The sequence below is a fragment of the Coturnix japonica genome, chromosome 2 (genome assembly GCF_001577835.2).
Source record: "Coturnix japonica isolate 7356 chromosome 2, Coturnix japonica 2.1, whole genome shotgun sequence".
In the NCBI taxonomy this organism is placed as follows: Eukaryota; Metazoa; Chordata; class Aves; order Galliformes; family Phasianidae; genus Coturnix; species Coturnix japonica.
Window position 1 is genome coordinate 132770831 of NC_029517.1, and position 27345 is coordinate 132798175.

Below are 27345 nucleotides of genomic sequence, written 5' to 3' on the forward strand. Positions count from 1 at the left end.
CAGATAAGAACTTGGGGGCTAACTGATGTTCTGAAAAGACGGAATTCACTGTATTCCTCAGAAGGAGAACTCTTACTGAAATCACTTTGATAGAAAAGAGTGAACAAGTAGAGATCTTACAATGAGCAAAAAGGTCAGTAGAGAAAATTGTGTATTCAAGCTCAAAAAATGCAGGGAAAGCACGGACATTACTGAAAGTCAATTTGAATTATTCCTGGCAAAGAAAATAGGCAGCACAGATTTCTCCGGTATTTGTATGTAAAAACAGAAAGAAAAGGTAGAATAAGAAATATAGGTCAGAGATTAGAGATAAAGGGAATATGACCCCACAGCTAAGGGTATACTTCAGCACAGAATTCTGTAAGGCATCTAATGTAGAGCCTGCTAGGAAAAGACAAGATGATTAATGGGAAGGCAACTTTGGACATGGAAATTTCTATTACCAAGGTGGAAACAAAACTCTCTAAACTAGTTTCATTTAGCAAGGGAGAAGGGAGGAGATATGGAGCTGGATAATCAGCATTCTTGATATTTGAAAGAGCTGGCTCATGAAATCAGTGCTCCATCTCGAAGCTCTTTAATAAATGTATGAAGTTGGGGGTGGTTCCATCTGACTGTCAAATAATAAATATAGTGTCCATATCGAAGTAGAGAAAAGCAACCAACCGACCCTGCAAGTGAGCGTGCTTTAGAATAAATCATCAAGAAAACAAAAATGAATGAATAATTAAGAGAAACAAGCACAAGGAAGTGAAAATAAATCAAGACGGGAGGTAATACAGATTTATCAAGGGCAGATTATGCCTTATATCTTTCCTTAAGAAAGATAACCAGTTCTTTTGGAAGGAAAAAAAAATGTTGTAGACATAATCCACTTAGACTTCAATAAAGCAATATCAGTATTGTGCCACATGGGAAATTATTAGCTGCAGAGAACGTGGACTGTATCCAAAATCCTAATGGGGTAAGGAACTACTAAAAAGAAATGCCCATGCTTTCTGTAGAGAAAAGAACTTTTAGTTTACAGGGCAGTTTTTTGTTGATGGTTTATAATGCTCTGACTTTGAAATAATCTTATTCAATGTTTTCATTGGTGACCCTGCCCTAAAAAGTAGGTATTTACCAATGAAATGTGTAGACAGCATAAAGCTGGGAAGCATAGGAAATTCAGAAAAGAATTGGTGTATTAGTGAGGTGAACTGGATGAAGAACTGAAAAAATATAATAGTACAGAGAGTAAGGTCATGTATGTGGGGATTAACAACAGAAGAATCAGCTGTAAAGCTGGAGATTGTCAGTAGAAAATGAGAGAGTAAAAAGGGCATGTTGTGTTTGCTGATCACAGATTGATACAGACCTGAAAAAGCAAACATCCTACGGGTGCTTCATCTGAGATGCTCTCAAGAGAGGTAGGGAAGTATTATTCCACTTTGATTAGGCAAAGCTTAGACACCTTACTGAGCAATGTATGAAATCCTTGCTTACACATACAAAGAATATGAATTCAAAATGGTGCGATGAAATTCAGCTGGGACCATCAGTGGCATAGAGAGGTTACTATACAGGAAAAACCTAGAAGCGTTTATTTGTGTTGCAGCCTAGGAATAGTAAAGCTGAGAGGGAATATGATTATTCATTAAAGGTGAGTGATGTGAGCTCAAGGAATGGTTTGGTTAAGCCAAAGGAGAATGCTAATGCAAGAATAAGTTTGTGTACATCGAATATGGATGCAATTATCCTGGGAAGACTTAAGAGTGAAGGGTCTGAAATACCATCCTGGTTCCAGCAATGGGAACAAAATCCCTTACTATCAAGGGTGACTGAGAAACATAACACAGGATATAACACCAGTGGTAGTACAGAAATGGTTTCAGTTACTGCTGGATTCACTGATCTCAGCTACATCAGCTTCAGGCCTGAACTGACATATTTGCTTGATGCTACATTCACTGATTTGTGCCTCTAGTAGCTTGGCACCTTTTTACCTTGGCACCTGTTGCATGATACAAACCTATCTTATCTGAATCATGAGTAGCACCATGAAGTCTACTGCTGTCTCCAGGCAGGAAGGATTTTACTGATGTATAAGAAAAAAGGATATCTGTAGGTCAAGTGAGCTGAGCCATGCTCTGAAGGGGACTCTTTTGTGGCACGGAAACTCTTGTGAGTTGAAGGTGAATCCAGTTTTAGTCAAGACACTGTAATCAGATTATAAATGAGTAAGGACCAAACCTAAGCAGGGTGATGAAGCTAGGCCTAGGTAAGCTCATATTTTGAGTTTTTAATCTACTGGACTGAGATAGAGCATTGTTATAGAATCATAGAATGGCTCAAGTTGGAAGGGACTTCAAAGTCCATTTAGTTCCAACCCTTCTCCCATGGACAGGGTTGCCACCTGCCAGATCAGGCTGCCTAGGGCCCCATCCAAATATGAGACATCCACAGGAGAACAAGTTGTTTAGTACAGAGATAACCTGCTATACTTGCACAAAACTACTTACACATTCACTCAAAGTGTCCAAAGGAAATGATCAGGAGGCCTTATTCAGCAGTCACATAGCATGCTCATTTTTGTTGGGGATGTTGGCGATCTCATTCTTGTTAGGGGGTTCTGATTTGACTCAATGTCCAGATCTTAAGTAGTAGTAGGTAATTTTGTGAGAGACACCTATTTCTTTCTTCTAGACCATCTATACTTAAATCTTACACTGCAGAATCTTATCCATATCAAAGAAGTATTCCACCAGGTTAGCTAAGAGGAAGGAGCTGGTCATTGCTCTTGGCAGTTCATCAGTCTCAAGGAATACTCCCTATGTGAGCTGAACTGTGAAAAATATATATATATATATATATGAGAAAGGTTTTCTCTGGTGAGAGAGATCAAAATGTCATATTTGGAACCCTTTTTGACAAGTACTCCACGGTGTTCCTGGAGGCATCTGAGAAAACTCTATCCAATGGGTTGCTGAGTGCCACCAGACCACTGTGATTCAAAAGCTTTCTCAAATGGGGAAGTCACAACGCAGAAGAGTTCACAAAGTAGCCAAAAAAAGAAAAAAGAAAAAGGATACATTTTTAACATTGATTACGAAATGGAAAATGCTGAAAGCAAAAATCATAAGTGTAACGATATTTTGATATGATTAATATTGCTCAGAAACCCACATTCAGGCAGTAGTCAGTGATATTAAATTCTGCCAGTACTCAGGCCATATCATATAAAAAGAAATGATCCAAAGAACAGGCAGACGAACAAAAATGCAGAACATCAATCCTTGTTTGGACAGAAAAGGATGGGGAGGAGAGAAGCTATCACTACTCACTTATATTCCCATAGTGACGACAGGACAGTCCCTGTGGTATCCATGGTGTGTAAGCAAAGACTATTCTTGATACACAGAGAGATGCTATCAGAGAGGCTTGGTAGTTTAAAGGGAAGGCTAGGAACTAAGGAAAAAATATATCAAAAATGGTACCTACACCTCCATTCTCATTTTAGTGCGTCAGACAAGATGCTCTTTGGTGGGAGGACTCAAAGAGCACAACTGTGATCTCCTCTGGATCATCTCCAGTGTGGCACTTGGTTACAAGCCAAGAATTCCACGTGGAAGAGAAATAAATAAGAGTATGGGGAATGCAGAAGACCAACAGAAGACTGAAATTTAGGAAAGCAAAAGGGTTACTAGGAAAGGAGAGATTTTGCCATGCGTGGAATCGGGTGTAGTTCAAACAAGATGCTGAAACTGAATTGCAGCTAAGGCAAAATGTACCTTTGACCTCGTTCACTTCAAGCTGATCCTTGGAAGGCAGTGATGGATGTCTTAATTTAAATCATGAAAATAAAGCCAAATCAAAACAGCATCTGAGCCTACATTCAGAGAATGCTCTTTTGTTGTGCTAAAGTAGCCTGCATGCCAGTGCTCTGTATCAACAGTCTAAATATACAGGTTCATAAATCTTATGTATGAAATTAAAACAAGCAAAAGGACAGTGATTTATTATGTGTTTATTGGAGAGCTTAAAATTTACTCTTCACTTATTATAACTGTGGCCCCCCATACTCTAAACAGGAGCAGAAGTGTTTGACTCCAGTTGTGCTTTTCTTGTTTTTGGTGATTATAAGGGCAGTAGGAAACACTCCCAGAACAGCAATTTTTTTTGGCTCCACGCAGTTTGCTTCTAGATTCCCATTACAATTTTACCATCCCATGTAGCTTCCTCAAAAAGCATCTGACCTCCTAAGCTTGAAATATAGCTCTTGTTTCAGGGAAGAGATTTTGTGGGAATTGCCATAAATACCACAAAAGGTGGTTGAGTGATCTGGAGTGAGATTGAGACTGATGTAAAATGCATCTGCTTTGCTTCTTGTTAAAAATTAACGAAGCGGCATTAATTGTACACCAAATGAAGATACGTCGTGGTTTGTCAGAAAGCTGTCTTGCCTGTTAGTCCTAAAAACGTTTGTTGGTTTTTTCTCTTGAGTTTTTTTTTCCTCTTGCTTGTGACAGCTCCATAACCTCTTGTCACTGATAGCTTTGTTGTTCTTGTGTATGTTGTGTGGCGAATAGGAGGGGATGTATGAAAAGAAAGGCAGTTGCTTTTAAAAGAGTTCTTTGTGTTTTGAAGTAGCACTAAACATCCTAGCACAATGGACTGAGCTAAGGTTGACCAACTACACCAATAATAGGAGGAAAGAAAGAAAATAAAGAGAGTAAGAAATACAGATGGAGGGATGGATACAGAGTGGCTTAATCTTTTCTGTTGGTATGTGCTGATGTGCTATGCCTGATAGGTAACTCTTGAGTAACACATCTCCCTACAATCAATGAAAAGCAAAAGCTTTGGCAGGTGGATGTAGAGGGGGAAAAAAATATTGAGACAACTATAAAAAGAAGACCCTCTGTCCTTGGGCAGTCTGTGACACAGAGATATCCTGAGCCTGAATCTTGTCTTCATGATGAGACACCCTTAATAAACCTTCCTTCCATAAACTTCCTTTATTGAGAAGAAGTGCTTCTCAGAAACAGTGGTAAGGCATTGGAACAGGCTGCCCGGGGAAATGATGCTGTCACTGTCGCTGGAGGTCTTCAAGAACATGTAGGTGTTGCAGTTAAGGACAAGGTTTAGCAGACATGGTAATGATGGGCCGACAGTTGCATTAGATGATACTAGTGGTCTCTTCCATCTTCACTGATTCTATGAAATGCATCTAATTGCATCTAATTGAATCTCTTTGCATCTATACAACAGGGTGAGGTGATGATTTCCACAGTGCAGTCATGAAGCACGTGAAAAAGAATTCACTGAACCCATCTTCACAGTTCTTTTTACTAAAGGCTGCTCCAAGACCTCAGCAGGATCTCATCAGATCTCCTTAAAGGTGAATATCTGTCTTGCAATTATCTGCTGCCTTCAGCTGTCTCAGCCCAGCAGAAGCCCAGGTAAATTCTCACCATCTCTCTAAACTTGTCTTTGGGTTCTCTGTATGCCTTGCCTTTGGTTTCTGCTGTGACTGTTTTAACCTATTTCCCTTCACTGAGCTTTCTTCACCAGAAAGTGTGCACTTCCCACTGTCCCTGCCTTGTATATAGATTCATAGAATCATTAAGGCTGGAAAAAAACCTCCAAGATTATCCCCATCAGGCCCTCTATAACATGCTCATAAGTGCCACATCTATCCTCTTCTTGAAAACCTCCAAGGATGGTGACTCTACCACTTCCATGGGAAGCTCTACATTCAGATAGCCCAAACAGATGTTGTACTGTCCAACCTTTTGAAAAGCAGGAAGGACTGCTTAATTCACAGTTCCTCCTTACTCACATCCTCCAAAAGGTTACATCAACACCCTCTATCTTTGTGAATCACAACCCCACTGTCCTGTGCAGTGAACTAGGAGATGCCAGCTCCAAATTAAGAATACAGACCTATCTCCAGACTCTGTCAGCTTTCATGATCTTTATCTCCTTAAAACTTTCATGATCCAGATGTTTCTTGTTGGCTTAGATAGCTGTGCTGGTAACCATCCACACTTAGCACTTTCTAATGCCTTTGACACAAGTCTGTACACAGTAATCAGAGAAAGTAAATATTATCTGCAGAGAATACTTAAATTTAATTAGAACAATAGCAATATCTCATACTTTGGTACACTACAGTGCCACTGTAAAGATTTTCTGCTTGTATAGACAGCTTCACAGAGAAGCTATTCCTTCTTTAGATATTTGTAAGACAAATGGCTTTACCTGGCCTATGCTATGCATTTCTGAGGGTCTTAATAATGAGAAACATTCCATCAGTCTGAAGGAATTCAGAGAAAAACTGAGGAAGGAATTTCCTGCAAGTCCTTCAGTATTAGCATCTGAGAGCTCAGAAAAGTTTTTGGAGACCATCTTCATTGCACTGAATAGATTCATATTAGATTGATACCTTAGTGAACCAATGACAACATTTAGTTTTCTTTTGTAATTTTATTTCTGTTTTCCCTGTGGCTGTAAAGAAGCTTCATGCTCTCAATGATTGGAGTTTTCTGTCAAGTTGTATGGTTGTTTTTTTCCTTGACGCCACAGACTACCTTTAAAAATCTCTCTTCTTAAACTATCCTCTTCTTCTAGGAACCATTTTAACTCATAAAGACTCTGAGAACAACGGGTTGGCTTGAGCCATCAACATGCAAAAGACCTTCAGGGCTTTGACCGTCTGCTGGACTGTTGTATCTTCATCCATTATTCCTCACAGACAAGACTAAGAGTGATGCTTTGGAAAAAAAATACCCACCTTGAAAAAGACAAATAAATTCATCTTCTATTACTGTCTTCAGAATCTTATTCTATTACACTCAGCATTTCTTTTAAATCTGGAATGCTAAGTAAAACATAGATCTCCCTGCAATGCATCTTGCCTGGACTAACTGCAAGACAATGCTTCTGTCTGAAGAGTAGCAGCAGCTAAAGTTAAGTGTTTCTGTATTGGGCAGAATGTTGTGCTTTTCCATTTTTTTATTTTTTTTTTCCATTTTAAAGGGTTTCAGATAGGAAAGGTAGCAACTTTTTCTCCCACTCTTTACCTGGTGAGGCAATGGAACAGATTGCCCAGAGATCTTGTGGGTGCCCCATCCCTGGAGGCATTCCAGGCCAGGTTGAATTGGGTCTTGAACAGCCTGATCTGGTGGGTGGCAGTTACGTGAGAAGGGCTGGAAACAGAAGGGCTTTCAGGTCTCTTCCAACTCCAGCTATTCTATGATGCTATGAAAAAGTCTCCATACAGAACCCTAAACAGATATCAGGTAGAGGAGGATCAGATTTGCTGTGCTCACTGAGCACAGAGGGCAAGACTATCACAGTAGACATTGTGTACTGCCCATCCCTAGGTCAGCTTAGCTTCCCTGTTGTAAAAGGGCAAAGAATTTACCCAAGACTATTGAGATAAACTGATTTCAAGTGGGTTTGAAGGTTCATTTATAGTCTCAATCCAGTGCCCCTGTTTTGAAGACTACCTCTGATCTTTTTTTCCAGCAGTCTGAGCAAATAGATACTAGAGTAGTTAGACTAGTGAGCTGAAGTGATCTTCTCTTTCTTCAGATCTGCTTCCTAGAAGTTGTACTCCAGAAGGCTCTGGAGATCAGTATCTCTTTTTTCCCCCTTTTTCAGGTGATAATGAGAAGCCACAGACTTCAGCATCAGAAATCTGATGAATTGCAGTAGCAGCAGTGGCACCCCAGCAAAAGGCACAGTAGGAATATGCAGTACACACATGCTGAGGAAACTGTAAAATAGCAAGGAAAAAGAGAAGAAGAGGTGAAAATAACCTATGAATTACAACTGAAGCCACTGAATTTGTTTAGCTTGAAAAGAGAAACCTGAAGAAGCCAGGTGCATATTCTTCAAACAAGAGAGAGAATTTGGCGCTCTATAGTGCTGTGCCCTTTGAGACTAGAGCTGGAAAACTGTTCAACGTCCAACAGAGAAAAATAATTTAATCTCATAAAAGAAAGAAAATGAAGAGCAAATACTGTGCAGAGAGGTTATGAAAGCATTAAAAATGTTAATAAAACCATGCTTCAAAAAGGTGTAGGTATTCTTAATTTCTTCTAGGAAAAGTCTAGGGCAAAGGTAGACAGATTGTAACACGGAATATACTTGAAATGGTCTGAAAAGATTCAGAAAATTATCTTCAAACTTTGCATCTCTCCCCGCCTGTGTTCTTGGCTGCTTCCATCCCCAAAGACTATCTTGAAGCTGTGTGGAAAGACAACACCAATCACAACAAAAAAGAACAACAAAAGCACCACAATTTCCTTTGACCTCGTGTAGACAACAAGATGAGAACAACATGTTTCCAAGATGTCTGGGAAGAAGAGGGGAAAAGAGGAGTTACTTGGCTGTTCTAGGAAGGAAAGATAGCTCATTGTGTGTAAGTGCAAGAGCCTCAGGTGTCAATGACCTTTAAGTCCACTATATCTCTTTGATATCCACTTCTAAATACATATTCATGGCTGACGCATGCTATAATAGAAATGGCATATTGCAGTCATTTGCTGGTTGGTGGATAGAGTCTTGTCATCTCATTCATAGCACATTTACTGCCAAATCATTCCTTTAATCATAGAACGAAGAGATGTTACACACGCTGAACAAATCTCTCTCATTAGCTTGAGCGAGTTACTACTGCAGTCTGTTATCCTTCAGCTTCTATTTTCAGATGCCTTGTAACCCATTGGATGTGTGAGTCACAGCTCTCACTACCAGGCTCTGCCAGGACAAAAACAGCAGGCTAGGACTCTAATAGTGCTGGGTGTCTACTTCTGAAGGTGTCTTCAACGCCTCTTCCCTGGAACAGAAATACCCTATTCAATTTATTGCGTACTCACAATAAATTATTGTCTCATGCATTGAATGGCACATTTTACACCCAGTAGTCTCATTGAAAGGATTAAGGTCCCACTCAACTTCTGTAGTGTCAGGATTTGTCCCATACACTGGGGAAAGGAAAATATGAAATGTGGCTGCAAATGACCCTATACCAGCCATACTCGGTGTGCCTTATGTAACCTCACATTTTTCACTATCAGCTCTTGTAGGGAAAAAAGCAATTCAAATTGCCATTAATATGTGGAGGAAAGTTAAGTGAGGCTTAAGGCCTCTTGTATGGACTGACAATGGCATGTGTTGCACATAAAGGTGTTTTTTTCTTTTTTCTTGGAGCACAAAGTTTCTTGGAACATTCCTGGGGAATAAGGGTAACTGGCACATCGGGAGCTACTTCTGTGCTAGGAGATTGCTCAGAAGTAGGGTGGCCGAATGCAGACTGCCTGATGGGAATGAACCCTGGAATACACTTATGCCGAAACAGTCTCATGCTTGTCTTTACCACTCCAGGAGAGAGAGTGCTCATTTCCTGACAGCTAAATCACCATCCTCATCTCAGTGGGCTTTTTATTTATTTATTTATTTATTTATTTATTTATTTATTATGGCATAAAGCAATGTGCCCTTATCAACTGAAGTCACCAAGAAAAAGAGCCAATCATTTCTTTCATATTTAAAGTGCTCAAGAACAGTCTCATCAGGAAAATGAGGATAAGTTGCATTGGTCAAGCTGAATGAAAAGCAAAAGCCTGTAACCTTTAATGTGAGATAATCTCAGTGTGCTTCTGGCCTGAGCTGATGCTAATAAGTGTTATCACACTGCTTGGTCACTTTTGACCTTGTAGCCCAGGTTGTCATTTTCCACCTGAGTTAACTAGTTGGCTAGAAATCCAGAGGAAATTTGAGCTTATACTCTAAATTCTCTTTCCCAATACCTTTTAAAGGCAAAGTTAATCTCCTTTGGGGTTCTTTAGGACATTAGATGATGATATATCATGTGCTGACATATACTAATTCAGAATGATGTCAGGTAGACAAAAAGCATCCTTGTGGAATGTGTATTCCATTTTTATAAGAAAGATTGTCATTGTGCTTTTATAGTATTTGAATGTCTTAAGTTTTATAGTGAGATCAGTTGTCGAGAAAGTGTATGACTATTTCAGCAGCTGATAACCTTTTTAGTTTTCATCACAATTATTTGTTACTTGGGTATTATCTTTATCTGGGATGTGATTATGCATTTATACCAGGCTCAATTTCTTATGCATCAAACCTTATATTGTCTTTATTTCTCTCTGTTATATTGTTGCTGTTTGACACTGATAGGCAGTTGAGTAACACAGAGACATTCTCACTCATCTTCTTCTTTGACAGAAGAACTCTGTATGCTCTGTATCTCCAACAGATAAACTAAAATAGACGTTTATTCCTCCTTATTTTTTCTAATGCATAGTGAATACAAGGAAAAAAAAAGATGCTAATTGCACCACAGAATTGCATACTGAGATATGTGTATGTTCATGCACATATTTTGCAAATTTTAAGTGCCTTATTTATTAAAAAAAATAATAATAATAAAATTATTTATCACAATAAAAAGTGGGGAAAAAAATTGATTAGTTAAATGATCTTCGGTACATGTAGCATTAAAACCCCTCAGATGAAAGACCATGTAATGCATGTTCAGAACATGAACAGTGTGTGATAACAGTATATTTGCTTCTATTTGAGTGTATTAAAGCATTATAGTTGGGGTATGAGCTGGTTTGTTGACAGAAGGAACATAAAGTCAAGGCAAGAGATTCCACCTACAGTTTTAATGAGTTGCAAAATTAAGAAGGCAATTAGATTTTCTCCTTTTTTTTTTTGAAGAAATATTTGATCATTGATCAGAAAAACAGATACCAAACAACTGTTTCTTACCTTATTTGAACCCATAATATCATTAGTAAATTAAAAGTATAGAAGTATGTAAGTTCAGTGTTCTCAGTCCCCATCCTACTTCCAGATTTGATAAAAAAACACTTCGAGTTTTAGTCCTCTTGTCAAAACATTGCCAAGTATCATGAGACAATTCTGCCTCATTTGATACTTAGAAATTGGGCTAAAATGTATTGTTTTAGTTAGAGAAGGATGAAGAAAAAGAATAGTTTGAGTAACTATCCTTTGTTTTAAGCATTTATTTCTTGTTTCTGTGAGACCTCCTTGGAGCTAGCCAATTTTACCTTGCTTTTAAGTACTTCTCTATTTCTGTTGTTTCTTTTAGGTAAGTGAAAAATCAGCTTAATCATCAACCAAAGTTTTACAGAACATAACTAAGCACAGAGTCTGTTTATGGCGCTTTTCAGTGTAAAAGTCTGCTGTGAGAAACCTTTTAACAAAAATGATCCCATGTCTCTACAAATTATTTTAGGAAAAGTCCATTCATGTTGTTCCCATCAATACTGAATTACGGTCTTGAAAGAAAAATAATGGACTTTACCTGTCGAGTTGTGATATTACCCCATAAATACACTTTTCTGCTTTTTACTCATGTAAAGAAATTGCATGCAAGCAGGCTTATGAAAGGTCCATTAACAGCTTTGTACACAACAGATGCTCACCATGCAGACCAGCACGCCTCTTTGCAAAGATGCATTGAGGTTATTTGTCACTTAAAGCTGCAAAAAGTGAAATCTTTTTGATGGGTTCTAAACAGTTGCGGGCAGGAGCCATAAAATAGTTGTAAACTCTCTATCAAGTTGTTCTGGGTCTTCAAATACCCAAGAAGTGATTGCAGTGAGGGTGAGGTTGGTCTTTCCTCTGTGGTGACAGGATGAGGGGAAATGGCCTCAAGTTGTTCCAAGGAAAGTTTAGGTTGGATATAAGAGAAAACTTCTTTACAGAAAGGGTTCTTAAGCACTAGAATAGGCTCCCCAGGGAGTTGGTTGAGTCACCATCCCTGGATGTGTTTAAAACCATTTGGATGTGATGCTCAGGGACATGATTTAGCAGAGGGTTGTTAGTTATGGTAGCATGGTTAGGTTGTGGTTGGACTTGATAATCTTTAAGGTCTTTTCAAAGCTGAGCTATTCTATGATTCTGTGATTTGTGACAGAGTTCAGTGGGGCAGTCTGAGTACAACAAAGACTATATGTGAAACCAGTATGGAGCAGGAGCATGTCTCAAGTACAAAAAGAAATAATCATGGCTAAGCTCTTCCATGTTTAGCTCAGGACTCAAGGAGTTCAATGTTGTCATAGTAGCAGAAAGAGTGGGACTACTTCATACAGAAGGGTGAGATGGGACTTAGTGGGGACAGCAAGATGAGCAAAGGCTCCTTTAATGGAGGGCCCAGGCACACAAGATCCAGTGAAGGCAAATGCAATCACTTACGGCACTCATCAGGTTCTTGGGAGAACCCAGACATCCATACAAGACCACAATCTAAAAAAAAAAAAAAAGACATTCTTCACTCAGAGGGTGGTAAGGAACTGTAACAGGCTGCTCAGAGAAGCTGTGGATGCCCCATTTTAGATGTGCTTGAAGCCAGACTGGATGGGGCTTTAGGCAACCTGATCCAGCAAGAGATATCCCTGTCACAGCAGGGAGTTTGGAACTAGATTGTACTTAAGGCCCTTTCCAACCCAAGCCCAAAGCATTTTATGATTCTCTGATTCTAAGATTGTTCTATTCATGTGGATTTAGTTGAATTATGCTTGCAAGTGGAACATGGTTTGGCAGTGGTTTAAACTGTAACTCACTACAAACAAAGCAAGATTTAACCTTTCTAAGGATGACTCTTTACACTCATTGGAACATGAATTTGCAGAGGTCAACAGTGGTAACAATTATTTTAATGATCACTGTAGCTGATGCAGAAAGCTTTCCTAAATTGTACATAGCTGACCATCAGATGCAGGGCAGCAGAAACACAAACTTATAAAACAATCTTTGCATAAGATCTAAGCACTTGAAATATTTTCCCCAATGAAAATGTGGGGAAAAAAAAAGTGAAATATTGGCACTAACAGAAGCAAGTTATGTGCCACAATACCTTCTATAATCATTCATATGGGTCATTAGATTGAAAGAACAAATTAAATAGAGTTGTTCTGCAAGACTCACCCATTGTTAAATAATACATCTTGGTAGAATAAAAGCGTTGCATATTTCTGGTAATATAGTAGCTCCATTTTCAATCAGAAGAATCATTAAAGGCTTGGTAGAAAAGGGTATGCTTTTCTCTGTGGCCACTGGTGCTTTAAACCATAGAAATGTTAAAGTGTTTCTGGTAGATGTGCATTCCTATGCAGTCAAAAGAGGAGTGATCCATTGTCTGTTTGATTGTTTTCAATACAAATGTAAAAATTCATTAGGAATACTTTAAAATGCAATAAAGATATTAGAGTCTTCACAATTTGTCTGTGTTTGCAGATGAAAAAGCCAGCACTGTCTTTTACTGTGGGACATGGTCCAGCTTGTAAGGTTATTACATTTCATTTGAGTCAAGGCTCTATCATGTCTCAGCATGCCAATCACTTTATTGTCAGCTTTGAATTTGCAGAGGGTTCAGGTCATAGGATCATAGAGTCCTAGTATGGCTTGGGTTGGAAGGGACCACAAGGTTCATCAAGCTCTAATTCCCTTGCTGCATGCAGGGCCACCAACCTCCATATCTAATATTAGACCAGGATGCTAAGGGCAGCCCAGTGTCATCATCCAGGTCACTGATGGAGGTGGAGTAACTTCACTTTCTCGTGTTCATATTAATCCAATTAATTAATTAATAAGATGTGGATAGCTTTTACCTTTTCCCAGTCATAGGGTATCGTTGTGTTCAGTGGGAGCTATTGGTAATAGGTTGGACTGGATGATATTTTTGGTCTTTTCCAACCTTGGTGATTCTATGATTCTATGATTCCCTGATGACTTATTTTTCTCAGGTGATAAGGAGATTAGAATTGTATCAACTGCCCAATAGTTCTTAAAAACCTTTTTTAATCCTCCAAAAGGAGCTTAAAATTTACAGGAGATATTGCATTCTGTGGTTCTTGAAATCAGGAAAATGTGTAAGCATGTCCACCAAAGGTGGTTTGCATTATACCCTGCATTACAAAATATTTCAATGTGTTTTCTTACCATAAAAACCTTCATTTGTATTCTAGGGGACAATTGCTCAATTGCCATTCTGAGTTCTTTAAAGAAGAAAAAGACTTGAGAACAGACAGTTGCTCACAACAGCTGCGTGTTAATATGTCTTTTGAAATATGTTGAAAGTCTTGCTGCTTTTAATGATTTAACTTGAAGCTTAGAATAACCCGGTCATTTTGCACTGCAATTTAAGCATAAGACAATAATTGGAAGACAAATAATTATGAAAAAAAATTGCTCATAAATTTATCTTTTACACGGGAAGAATGTGATAGCAAAACAGGGGGAAAAAAAAAAAAGTAATAATAATAAGGTTTTATACAGCTAAAAAAAACCTATTATTTCTGAAATTCCTGACATTTGTTTTCAAGGAACAGAGTGTTCTCAGTCTGATTTCTCTATGTTCTTAAAAAAAAAAAAAAAAAAGTTAGCTTTTTCAGGATGTCACAAACATTGTGAAATAATTGAGATCAGCAGGAGGATAAGGTGAAGCGAATGCTTTAGTACAGTGTTCGTACGTCCCTCAAGAATCCTACATTTAGAAATTATCTGATGGTTTTTTTTCTTCAAATCCCAGTGGTTGTTTTGTCCCCCATTTTTTTCTCCCTATTCTTGAGGAATTTGTTATATCTGTTTTATTTCCAAGGCTTCAATAAATATAATCTTTCCTTTGAATAAAAAAAAAGCTGAGTTCTGAAAGCTGATAAATGCTGGTTCTCTTAAGGTTAAATTCCACGCATCTGTTGAAGAATAATAACAGGGTTACAAATGCTTTGTGAAAATCTTAGAAGTGTTCTGTAACTTAGAGAAGTGAAGGCTGTAGCAATTCAATTATATATTTGAGGGCAGTATAAGGTTCACTTTAGTCATAAAGACATGATATACTAACAGAAACAGGATTTCCCTAAATACCTGTTACAATAAAGTAGTTTCCTTTATTCTGTATGCTTCGCCTGAAGCGTTGATTAATAAGTGTAATTATGGAAAGGCTTCTCTGAAATCATTAATCAAAACAGGCTCCATAAAAGCGGTGACCAATATGTGCTGATGAGGAAAGGAGGATTGTACCTGATGAACAGCCCTGTAAAATAACACAGGTGGAAGAAAAGGTAATAAAGATGTGTTTATGGGCCAGGGAGTGTCCCAGGCCTCTGCAAGATGAAAGGAAAGGAATTCACAGGTTCCTTTCACAGGAAAGGTTTTACAGGGTCCCATCCACCCTAGCCTTGAACACTCCCAGCAATAGGGAAACATGATGTAGAAGTATGCTCCTTCCCTTTTCTTTTGTGTAAAACTCATGTCTTCTCTCAAGTAAACAGAATCCCTGATATCTCCCCTGCTGGTAACTCACTTATTCTGTGCTGCCTAAAGGATGCCAGGCTGTTTAAGGAATACTTACTCCCTTATTCCATTTTTTTTTAAGTGACTGATGTGAAGTATTTTATGAATGTGGCAGTAAGAAGATGAGACTTGAGAAATTCCAAACTTTCCCAGACACTATATAATGTGCTTCCAATTCTGTTCATTAGCTCAATCTTCTCCAATCTTGGCTAATCTGAGTAGATTCAAGTATGTGTCTTTTGAAGAGATCAAACAAACTGTTTCAGCTGTTCTGCTGGATGCTAAGGTGGCTGTAACAGCTTAGGCAGCCCCTGACCGTGATAATACTTCTCTCCTGTTTAAAGTTTTGTAGTATTTTTCTAAATACCTGATATAAAATTAATCCCATATACAATCAGTGACGTACTCAGAAAATGGATCAAGCTGCTCAGAGCCCCATCCAGGCTGACCCTGAATGCCTCCAGGGATGGGGCATCCACCACCTCTGGATAACCAGTGCTTCACTAGCTTTATCATTGCCAAGAGTCAGTTACCTTCTCTTTCCTCCTTCCCTACCTTCCCTCACCTTTACCTTCCACAATGCTGTCAGTGTTTTCTGTTCTGGATTGTTTGTTTTTACAACAATGAAATAAATGCCTCTGAAAAGCTATCTTTTTCTACTGTCATAACAGTCTTCATTAATGCTATTCTCTTTGTTAGGAGTATTTATTTTATTATATTTGCAAGAAAAGTATGTGGAAGCAAAATAATCTGTGAGCCTTATCATGTTACGCACGCATGACTTTCAAACGGATTTTACTGGAAGCTACATTATGGAAACAAAACCAACGCATCTGTATTCTTCTGAATCTCAAAGACGCGGTGAATCTTTTGACAGTCCTCCAGGAGAAACTCTTGAAGTTTGTCCAGTGTGTCCATTGAAATTCAAGGAATTGCCTTCCCTTTTTTTTTCTGCTTTCTGACTTCTGAGTTCACAGTAACGCTAGGTTTTTTTTTTGCCTTGAAATGATCTTAACCTCACAAATGTGGGAGTCACCTTGGGTATGAAGATTCAGGCACTCAGCATTATGTTATAGCCACAGGACAATTGTGTTCCAGGAGAAGAGCTGAGTAGACTAAAGATATGAACAATGTCCATTTCTACTCATCAAAAACTGTAAATCCCACTGGCAACATCTCTCACCAAATAAATACAAGATAATAATAATAACAATAAAAAAGGGACTGATTAAAGATACAGGACAGCTTAGAAAAATTGCTATCTCCATTGAAAGGTGCAATTCAGGATCAATATTAGGAAAAAAATACTCTCAAAAAGAGTGATTAAGGAAACTGCATGAAAGTCTGAGCCAGGGTCACAGATAAAACATTTTCCACTTTGGAATTGATCTAGAGTCATATTCAGTTTTGAACAGTAACTAAGCAATGTTTTCTTCTGGTTTTGGAAATGGGTCTTCAATATGAAATTAAAAATCAAAGTTAAAAATGCCTCAGCTGGAGAAAGAGGTTTGGATTTAGAGCTGCAATTTCATTATTAAAAAGGATAATTTTCTATAACTCAGTGCTGTGTTCTACATTATATTTCACCATCTTCCTGTTATTGAAATCAACGTTAATTAACATTCCTTTTACCATAACTTTCACCCATGAATTTTATGGTCTTTGTTAACTCTGTTTTATTACAGCATTATCATTCTAAGTCAGGATACATCCAAATTAATCAGTAAGAAGCTGTACCATAGCAAGGCAAAATTGATTCGCCTATTCCAAGTTGACTCAAACACATGTTATTTGGAATGTTTTCAGGATAAATGATTCCCAATATGAGAGGATAATTCCTGATTTGCCTTATGCTGGATATCAGAAGAAGATTCTTCACCAGAGGGTGGTGGACATGGAAGAGGCTCCTCACCGGGGGAGTGGACACAGATCCAAGCTGCTGGAGTTCAAGGAGCATTTGGACAGTGCCCTCAGACATAGGGTTTGGATTTGGGGTGGTCCCATGTGAAACCAGTAGTTGGTCTTTATGATCCTTGTGGGTCTCTTCCAACTCAGAATGGTCTGTGGTTCTATGATTAGTTGTCACAGTGGGTCAGTGATGAAGAAATGACCAGAATCAAGTAATAGTTAGAATCACTCACAGCCTGTAGACTCAATATTTGCTCTATTTTCCTTCTAACTGAGCATCACACAGTCAACATGTGTGCTACGTGTCTCCTCTTGGGCCCCAATTACAGCCAACATAAAAATTTTCCTCACCTATTAAGGGCTGTGTTTTGCTTATTGAGTTAAATGTCCCAATGGCCAGACACGGAAGACCAAAGACTCTGAGCTGCAGAGCAGAAGCATGACAGTGCCATCATTTTCTGATTTACCTATTTATTTTACTTAAAATTAACATAAAAGTTTGACCCAGATTCATAAGGCTTCTCAATGTGAACAAAAGTTCACGGGGTAGGTAGGGGTGAGGATAAAGAATTAGCAGAAAGACAGTGAGGAAATAAAAATACGTATATAGAATAAAGTTTGAAATGTGGATAGTCCCACTTACAGTGTCTGCAGTGTCCTGCACACCAGCACCTCTGTCTCAGTTTGAACCTCCAGAGATATTAATGCTGTACTAATAATAACCAGCTCTGTGTCTCTACCACTCCGTGTATTCTACACACACATAAGATATTCACTGCTAATTTGTCTGCAGGAAGGTCTGAAATCCTCTCTGAAGATTTAAATGTCTTACGAGTTTTATTTTTACATCGAAGTCTCCGAAGGTGAGCCCAGTTTCACCACCTACACATGCACTTTAAAGAACCAAAAAACAACAACCTTCTAATTTGCTGGGAGAAAGTCCTCAAATCCCCACCCACAGGAAAGTGGTATTTTAAATTTTCCCAGAAGAGTTGATTATGGCAAGACCCTTAAATTACCACCTACATCCGTACACCCACATGCGTGTGCACTTGGGTTTCTGTAGCATGAAGTCCCAGAAAACTGGCTTTTTGAGTGATCTGGATGTACATTTCTATACGTTTGTTGGCAGAGCAGAGGTGAACAAATGCGGTCGGTTTGCAAGCTCTGCACTGCAGCTATAGTTACAGGGGAATTTTTGCCCCTAGAAAGTGATGTCTCTTAATGGGTGAAGATGAAGCTCATCTTTAAACTCACACACCTGTAACTGTGTTTCTTTCTTTGTATTCAGCCTGGAAATTAAGCTGCTGGGGTGATGCTGAGGTTGAGCTTTTCCTATGACCCCAGACTATCTGTTGGGTTTCTTCCTGGAACTAATTATCCGTTCCTAATTAGCTGTTCTGTCAAACAATACAGCTTTTTCTCAAGACCTTCTCTGTGACTCTAATAACTGTGGTTCTAGATAGCAAAGGTTTCCACTTCACTGTCTAAAAGCAAGTGAGGTCGTTATCATCCCTGCTGAGATTCTCAATAAGCAAAAAGCCAGAGCATTCAAAGATGCTCAGCATCCTTATAGTTACAGTGCATTGCATGCTGGCATTTAGAAATTCATGCCTGAATACAAGGGAATGGCACGGTCAGAAATATGGATGCAGGTCAAATAGAAGGGACTGTGGTTGCATCAGAGCTCCTTGCTTTTCCACAAGAATTCATGGAGGTTTTTAACAGATGTGTAGATCCGGCATTTACGGTCACAGTAGTGGTGGGTCGACATTTGGATCAGATGATCTCACTGATCTTTTCCAATTTTAACTGCTCTGTGATTCTATATGTGAGAGAACTTACTTATGCCCAATCTAAATCTCCTCTCTTTAAATTTGAAACCATTTCTCCTTGTCCTATCACAACAGACCGTGCTAAAGAGTCTGTCCTCTTCAGTGTCTCAACGTTAGTGGCAAGGTGTCTGTAAGAACAAATATTCATTAGTGGGACTAATTGGTTTAATCCCCATGGAGATTATCACTGAAATACCAGGAACGAGCATCTCTGGTGTTATGGGACAGACTTTGAGCTTGGAAAAAAATCACAGTGTAGTTTCCAAGGCTGGTACCCTTTGAATGCTATACCAAGATGCATCCATCTGGTCTCAAATTCCTTGTGGGTAGGGAAAATTTTGGAGGAAAAAAAGAAATAATGGAATTGGCTAGGACTCAGTGTTTCAGAGTCAGCAGACTGTGGCTGAGTGACTGCTGGATGAGTATGACCTTTTACTCCCTTTTCCTCCACTTAACTCCTAACTTTTCAGAAGTGACACAGTATTATCTAACGGCCAGTTTCTCAACTCTGCAGGCTACAGCTAGCTCTGTAATGAACTGAGAGTATGCTTGTGTTTGATGTTTTATTTATTGTTTTTCTTTGTTGTTTGCTTTTCTCTTTTGATTTGAAGTAGGATCACGGGTCGCAGAAATCATTACTAACAGAATCATGGAATCATTTGAGTTGGAAAGGATCTTTAGAGGTCATCTAGTCCAACACCCTATGATGAACAAGGATGCCTACAGCTAGATCAGGTTGCTCAGACGCCATCCAGCCTGACCTTGAATGTCTATGTTACGCTTATTCCTGCAGTGCTGCCTAGTCCTATGAAGAAGTCTTTGGTCCTGAAGTTGCAGCAGATGATGGGATTTTCCCCATCTCTTTCATAGCATGGACACTAATGATAAAAGTTCAATTTTAGTGAGATTAGCTGAAGTGATCAGATTTTAAGCAGGATTGAAGTATGAGGGGCTGTGGGAATATGTCTTTTCTCAGAAGTTTAGCTTGCATAGGAGTTTTAATGGCAGCAAAAAAAGGCTCATGAAACTAGGCTGGTTTATGATCAATAGAGATCCCATCCAGCCCCTACAGTTCTGTGATTCTATGTGATTCTACACGGTTCTGAATGTCTACCCTGTCTACCCTTCCAACTGAGCGAAGCTCTGAGCTCACATAATAAAGTAGGAAGCTCCAGTTGGGACATGAGATCTTTTTTGGAGTGAGGACCCAGGCTGTTTGGTGACTCAGAACATTACGTTTGAACCCAGAGGTAATGCCAAGTAGCAGCCAGGAGGGAAATGAAAAGCTGATAACTGCATACACAGTGATCCACTCTAAATTAGCACTGACCCCTCAGGAAAGAGATCTCAGAGTCATTGCAGAAAGTGCTTTCATATGCCATCTCAGTGCTCAGTACCGGCAAAACAGTGTGGATAAAATCCTAGGGCTTACTAGGAAATAGATAGAAACAGAGCTTCACCTTAAAACCATGCACAGAAATCCCTAGTGCACCTAAATCTGGGACACTGTGTGCTTCCATTCATGCAGCATGAAGGAAAAAAAAAAAGAAAAAAGGATGTTGTAAACTTAGAAAAGGTAAAAAGAAGGATAATCAGAGACGTAGAGTAGATTTAATGTGAGGAATGGCTGAGGACTTTTCATTGCAGCTGAGAACCATTCTGCGTACCAGTAGGCATCTATAAAATGATTATGAGTATTGCAAGGATGAGTAGGCAATGGTTATTCATCATTTCTCATGCCATAAAAGCCAGGGGCGTTAACGCAATGATCAGGTAGCAGGTTTGAAACAAACATGAGGAAATTCCTTTACATAAATCATAGAACTTGTCACGGGAGTTAAAAATAAAACTGTATTTTATTTTTTTTTTTCAGGAATAGTTTAGAAGAATGAATAGAGAAGAGATTCAGGGCTAGCAAAAAAAATACTTTATCCAGATTAATGAGCAAAACTAAGCACTGGAATGTACACAGGCAGAACAGAGAGTATCACCATACTTTCTTTTTCTTAATCTTTCCACTAAAACCTCATTATCTGTTAATCTAGGAATGGACTGGGCTGAATTAGATCCTGACTGCGATGACAAGTCTTACAGCAAAGAATTAAGTAAGCCAACACTCACCCTACAGTCTGCTTTCCTTCCAGCATGGCCTTAGCTTTGTTACCTTACAGAAGCGTAACCTCAGCGGTTTCCCAAATGATTTCAGTAGCACGGATTCAGGGCTGGGAACAACTAATCAGACATGAGCTCTCAGGTAAAAGAAGGGGAAAAAAAAGAAACCAACCAAGAAGCAGGGAAAAAAAAAACAATCTGTAGGCTGTAATGAATCACAGCCTGTCCCCAAATCAACACATCATGCTGTCGTCAGAAAGATAAATGCTATTCTATGCTGTGTAACCTGGAAGCGTCGCTCTTCTCACCCCTGGGGAAAGTCTTGGTCAGAGGAGAGTATATAAAGTGGGGCACTCCATTTCCAGAAAGATTTGTCCTATTTCATGAATATCTAGAGGGAACCAGAAGAACAGCCAACAGGGAAAAACTACCTGTGGGGAAATACTGAAATCATTATCTCCTTCAGAGAACTGAGCAGAATACGGTAGCAGTGTTCAAATGCGTGAATGACTGCTTTATCAGGGGGAAAGAAATCTGTCCCTTGTGTTTGTGGTGGACAGGAAAACACAAAGAGAATTTAAACTGCTATGGGGAAGACGACTGTTAGATATTACAAGAGACTTTTCGATGGTCAGGACTGCAAAGAACTGGCAATGGTCAGCACTGCAAAGCAATGACAATGATATCATTGCCTGTGACATTTCCATCATGCGGAGGCTTGGAAAGCAGTTTAAACAAAGATCCATTAATAGTAACCTAGAACCACAGCGTCTTCCTCTGGGATAGGAAAATGGACTACTTGACTGCTTGAGAACTCTCCCAGACTTATGAATTTGTATTGCAGTTTTAAATGTCTCTCTCAGATCTGATAATCTGGGTGAGAACCCTTTGAGTACCTTAAATTAATTGCATGGCCTTTTATACGACTGCAGATAGAGATTGGCTATGCCATTTCAGCTATCTCCATGAAACACAGAGCTGTTTCTACTTTCCACTGCTATGCAGAGTTCTTCATTTCTCTTCTCAGCATGGCTGAAAGAAGTATTCAGACTGCACTATCTTTTTCCAGATAAAAAATGTTGATTCTGGGGAGTGATTTGAATTATTTCACCCTCATTTCTTTAATTACATCTGGCGGGCATACTGTCTGTGGCTTTCTCCCAGCTGATTAGCAGTAGGATGAGAGGCAGTGGCCCTAAGTTGCAACAGGGGAAGCTCAGGTTGGGTATTAGGGAAGATTTTCACTCTGAAAGAGTGGTAGTGCATTGGAACAACTGCCCATGGAAACACCAGAGTCACCATCTTTAAAGGTGTCCAAGAAATGTGGACATGTGGAACTGAGGGTCATGGCTTAGTGGGCATGGTTGTGATGGGTTGATGGCTCAACTTGATGATCTTGGAGGTCTTTTCCAACTTTCATGATTTTATGATTCTTTAATTCAATGATTCTCCATCCTGGATTCCCAGCAGGATTTAACTGAGCTGGCTTTGGATGGCTAATGATTTCATCGTCACTCCCAAGGAGGTCAATACAGAATAGGAAGCAGCATGAATGGATGTATGGCTGGATGAATTCAGTGACCAAAAAGAGCAAGGAATGGCTCTTCCATGTTGAGAAAAGAGGAATTCAAGTGTGTGCAGAACATTTTTTGCACCAACAGAGCTGAAAGGCAAATGATGTTCTCTCTGCTCTTTGCAACAATGCAAATGCTTTTGGATTCCCTCTCAATATGAACAAATATCTGTGAGGCAGAGCTCTTTATCATGCTCTTTACAATACACTTAGGGTTTCTGCAAGCCTCATGGTGACACCACCACTGAAACCTATCTCAGATTTCATCTCATGGTGCTATGCATTCAGCTTACAACTGCTGGAGGAAGGTGGTATGTGCAAGACCCTCACACCTCTATCTCACCACAAAGATTAACTTTTTATAGGTGTCAGATCTGGCCACACATAAATGTCAGCACTGTCAGCAAGAAATGAGTTGGAGAGTGCTGACATCATCCAGGGAATGTGTGTACTTTGTGTAGATAATGTTGCAAGGTCAGTGTTTTATACTTTAAGAAGAAAAAAGATTGGAAACTAGACATCATCTTGCTTTATTTATCAGATTATGCTGCAACACAGCATCACAGTCCACTAACATTTACTACAGCTTCTAAGCAGCAGTCAAAGTTTCTGCTGTTTCTGGCAATTCTATCCTTCTCAGGAAAAAAAACAACCTGTGGTTGGAGAAGACGTTTATTCTGCTGCTTATATGTTGTTTTCAAGTGGGATTGGTTGGGATGTTCTCTGAGAATACTTCTCCAGATGAGAAGAAAGTTTACTTTACTTCCTTTAAGCTGTTAAAGCTGTTATCCACAGCTTTGTAATCTCTTTTCTATAAGTGTCTTTGCTGATTCTTCTTTTTCCATTTTGGCTTTCTTGTAGGATGGTAAGTTAACAAGGGATATATGGCAAAAAAAAATTGCTTTTGGACACCAGCTGAGAACGAATTCTTGGATTCATCTGGTCAGTGTCTCTCTGCAGCTCTTTATGAGTGGCTCGACTTTGTCCTCCATTTGAGAAGCACTGTAACTGCATGTTTTGCTGTTTGTCACTTCATGTCATGACTCTAGGCACTACCAAAAAAAAGAAAATGGAGCAAGGACCATCTAGATGCTGTGCAACGTTCATTGCAATGATATTTGACCCATCCCAAGTCTTCTTGGTACTGTCACAACAAACATGGTAACTCGTGTTTCAAGGCACATTTAATAGACTCATGGAATTATTTGAGTTGAAAGGGACCACAAAGGTTATTCACTGTATAGGAAAAGAAAGGAGATCATTTAGACATAGCAGTCTGCTGTTCTTGGCTCTGGATCACTAGCATCCCAGTGTGTGTTCACATCCAAATCCTACCCCATACTATATTTTAATTAAACTAAACAAACAAACCAATCACGAAGCCATCCAACAGCGCTAACTTTGGATTGTGGCTGAGTTGGACCACACAACAATACAAGGAGGGGAAGTGGATATTCTCACAGCTTCTTTCTGACTATACTCAGCCAAGAATTGCATGTACTTTCTTACAATAAAAAAGTTGTTGGGAAAAAAAAAATGCCTTCAGGACTGTTCCCCTCTTGCCCATATTTTTTCAAGCTGACTTCCTCTCTGTGCAAATTTGGCAAACAGAGCCTGGCATCCCAGCTCAGGGGACACCTGTTAAATAAATAGGCTCAGTCTCTAACGGCTGCATTCATGGCAGAGACTCCCAGTTCCCTTAGGCAGCTAATTTTTGTTGATTATCATACAGTACAGAGGGATTGTCTGTATTTCTCCATCCCATGCAAGCAGTGCTGCTGGTAGAAGCATATCCATGTGACTCAAGCCTGCTGCCTGTATGAAATGAAGAATACTTTTTGTTCCATCATTTGGTGTAGACCAGAAGATGAGGAGAAGTGATAAGATGGGGTTCCTGCAGTGCTGAGACACTGTTGATTTGCTTGTTTTTCCTATAACAATATCTTTTAGAAGAAAGCAAGGAGCCGAACTAAGGCTTAACTGAGAGCAAAAGTCATGGTGCCTGAGCTCCTTAGAGCACCCAAGAGCTCCTCTTGAATTCTGAAGCAGAAACAATGAGCTTCAATACTAAAGAATCAGTGGAGGACCATTAAGTAAGTTTAGGAATGGCACTGTTCAGGTTGGCTTCTTTCTTCTCACTGCCTTTTAGTCTCCATTTCACATTCACTGTCTCCTGTACCCAAAAGACAGTGTTTCTTAGGTATCCAAGAAAGAAGTGATATTCATATCCATGTTATAGGCAAGACATGGGTTGTAGGTGGAGGAAATATAATTTATTGAATGAAAAAGGCTACTGAAAACAGTGGACAAGTATGTGCTTGTATACAGCTTTTTTCAGACTAGAAAAATACCACTGAAACAGGGGTAGGACCACTGCCAAGGATTTAACTGAGATGAGAAGCCCATATATTTCTGTGCATTTGGAACCCTATATGAAATCGTAGTCTTGAGGGCTCCTCCATACTGGCTGGAAAGATTCACAGTTTATTTCTGAGCACTGAATAAACTACATCTATCTATAGAGTTGGCTCAAAACTCCCTGGGAATTCCACAGAAAAATCCCCTCTGTTTTATTTTTAGGTATAATTATTCTGAAATGGAATGAAACACAAATCTCCTATGGAATGGGAACTCTCACACTCAGTTTAGATGAAGTTGTGAAGGGATTGTCTTTAAATATTTTTGGAATGCATCTGAAGCTTGCTGAGGAGCCTGAAACAGTCTACCAGCTTTAGAAAAGATGGCAGCCTAAACAGTCCTGCCAACCTTAAATGAAAACCAAATGCAGCACGGCAACAGAGTCCAGAAAATTTGGGGCATTTTTTCCCCACAATCAATATCTCAGAAACTCAATTTTCTCTGAGAAAATAATACCACCAAAAATATCTGCATGACAAATCTCCCTCTCTCTCTCTCTCAATTTTTTATTAACAATGTAAATTAAAGAAAATTCATGTTGCTCTCCCACATATGAATATGAATTTCCACTCTTTTTTATAACATGATGGTGTCCATGTATCCTGAAGAAACTTGAAACTTGCATCCCTGACGCTCAAGATTATATTAAACATATCAAGAATGAGGAAGAAAACTCAATTTTTATGTTTATAGATGAGACAAACACACCTGATTCCTGTCATGCTTCCACTAGACTTCACTCAACCCCTTTGGCAGAAGGTTGAACTCACAAGTGTTGCAAGACTAGGAAAGAAGAAAGTTTGGAAATGAGAAAGAGAACTATTTCATCCAAAAAAAGATGTGGTGGGTTGTTTACTTACAACACATGACCATGAAATGTCCAATACCTCTTTTGATTCCAGCATCTTCATCCCTCCAGCTTCCTAGGTCCTGCTTCACTCTTCTTCTTCTTCTTCAATGAACTAGTTCCAGTTTATCATCCACTTCTACAGTGGAGGACATCAGTTGCAGTTGAAGTATTTCAGGGATTATTACATTAATAGTCTTCACCATCACCACTTGAGGTTTGCCCATTTAAAAGAACTCAATGAACTTTAAGGTCCCTTCCAACTTGGGATATTCTATTCTGTGGTTAGACAACCCAGACTGTATCTTCTATTTTCACCTCCTGCTGTTCAGCATGACTCTGTATACCTGGATGAAAATGTTTTCCAAGGTGCAATCCCCTTCTGAGTCTATAATTTCCTTTCTTTGTAAATATCTGACTTTTCGATGAGATGAGCTAGAACACATTGTGCTGAGATGTACACAGCTTGCCTGGTTATTTGCCAGGTTTAGTGTCAGCCACAAGAAGCCACAGCAATTCTATATTTTCTTTGTGTTAACTGCTGATCAAGAATGATAACCACTTAGCACAAGCCATAAGATAGGATCTTAAAATACCATCACATCCCACATGTCTTGCTTGTTTTGCTTCAGGTCTACCAGTGGATCAGTTAAGGCATATCTGAGTATCAGCTAAATTCTCTGGTACTTGGAATTCCTTGCCTCTTCCACTCAGTTATGCAAATCTATCCATTTCCCCTTCGCTGAGATTTTGACCTATAAATGAATCATTTTAATGGGAAAACACTTAATCTTTTTTTCTTCACGTTGATTTTAATTTGCAGAGCACCTAAAAAAAGAATGCATTCTAAACTTCTTATTTTATTGGTGCCATTTATCTTGATTCTAACAGGGACAGTATTGCTTAAAAGGGTTTTGAAGTGTACTGATTTTATTTACTCTACACCTGGCAAATCTGAAATATAAAAACACTTTTTCCGTCCTATTAGAAGAATGACACATCTGGATAACTATAACTTATTCAGCTATCTCTGCTTTTTAATATGTGCCATTCACACTGTATGGTATATGCAGAATAATTTAAACAGGAGCAATTACCCAGCCAAAATCTCTTTGTTGAAATGCAGTATAGTCTGACTGCTTCTACTGAATGAAGAATAATGATTTTTGAGGGGAAAAGTAACTACCTAGGAAGAGAAACATCAAATAATTACTAACCATGTCCATTATTAAATAGCGTTGTGTCTCTCTTTGCTTGATCTACTATGACTCACGTTTCACCAACTGAAAATTGACATAATTTCTTTGCTGGAG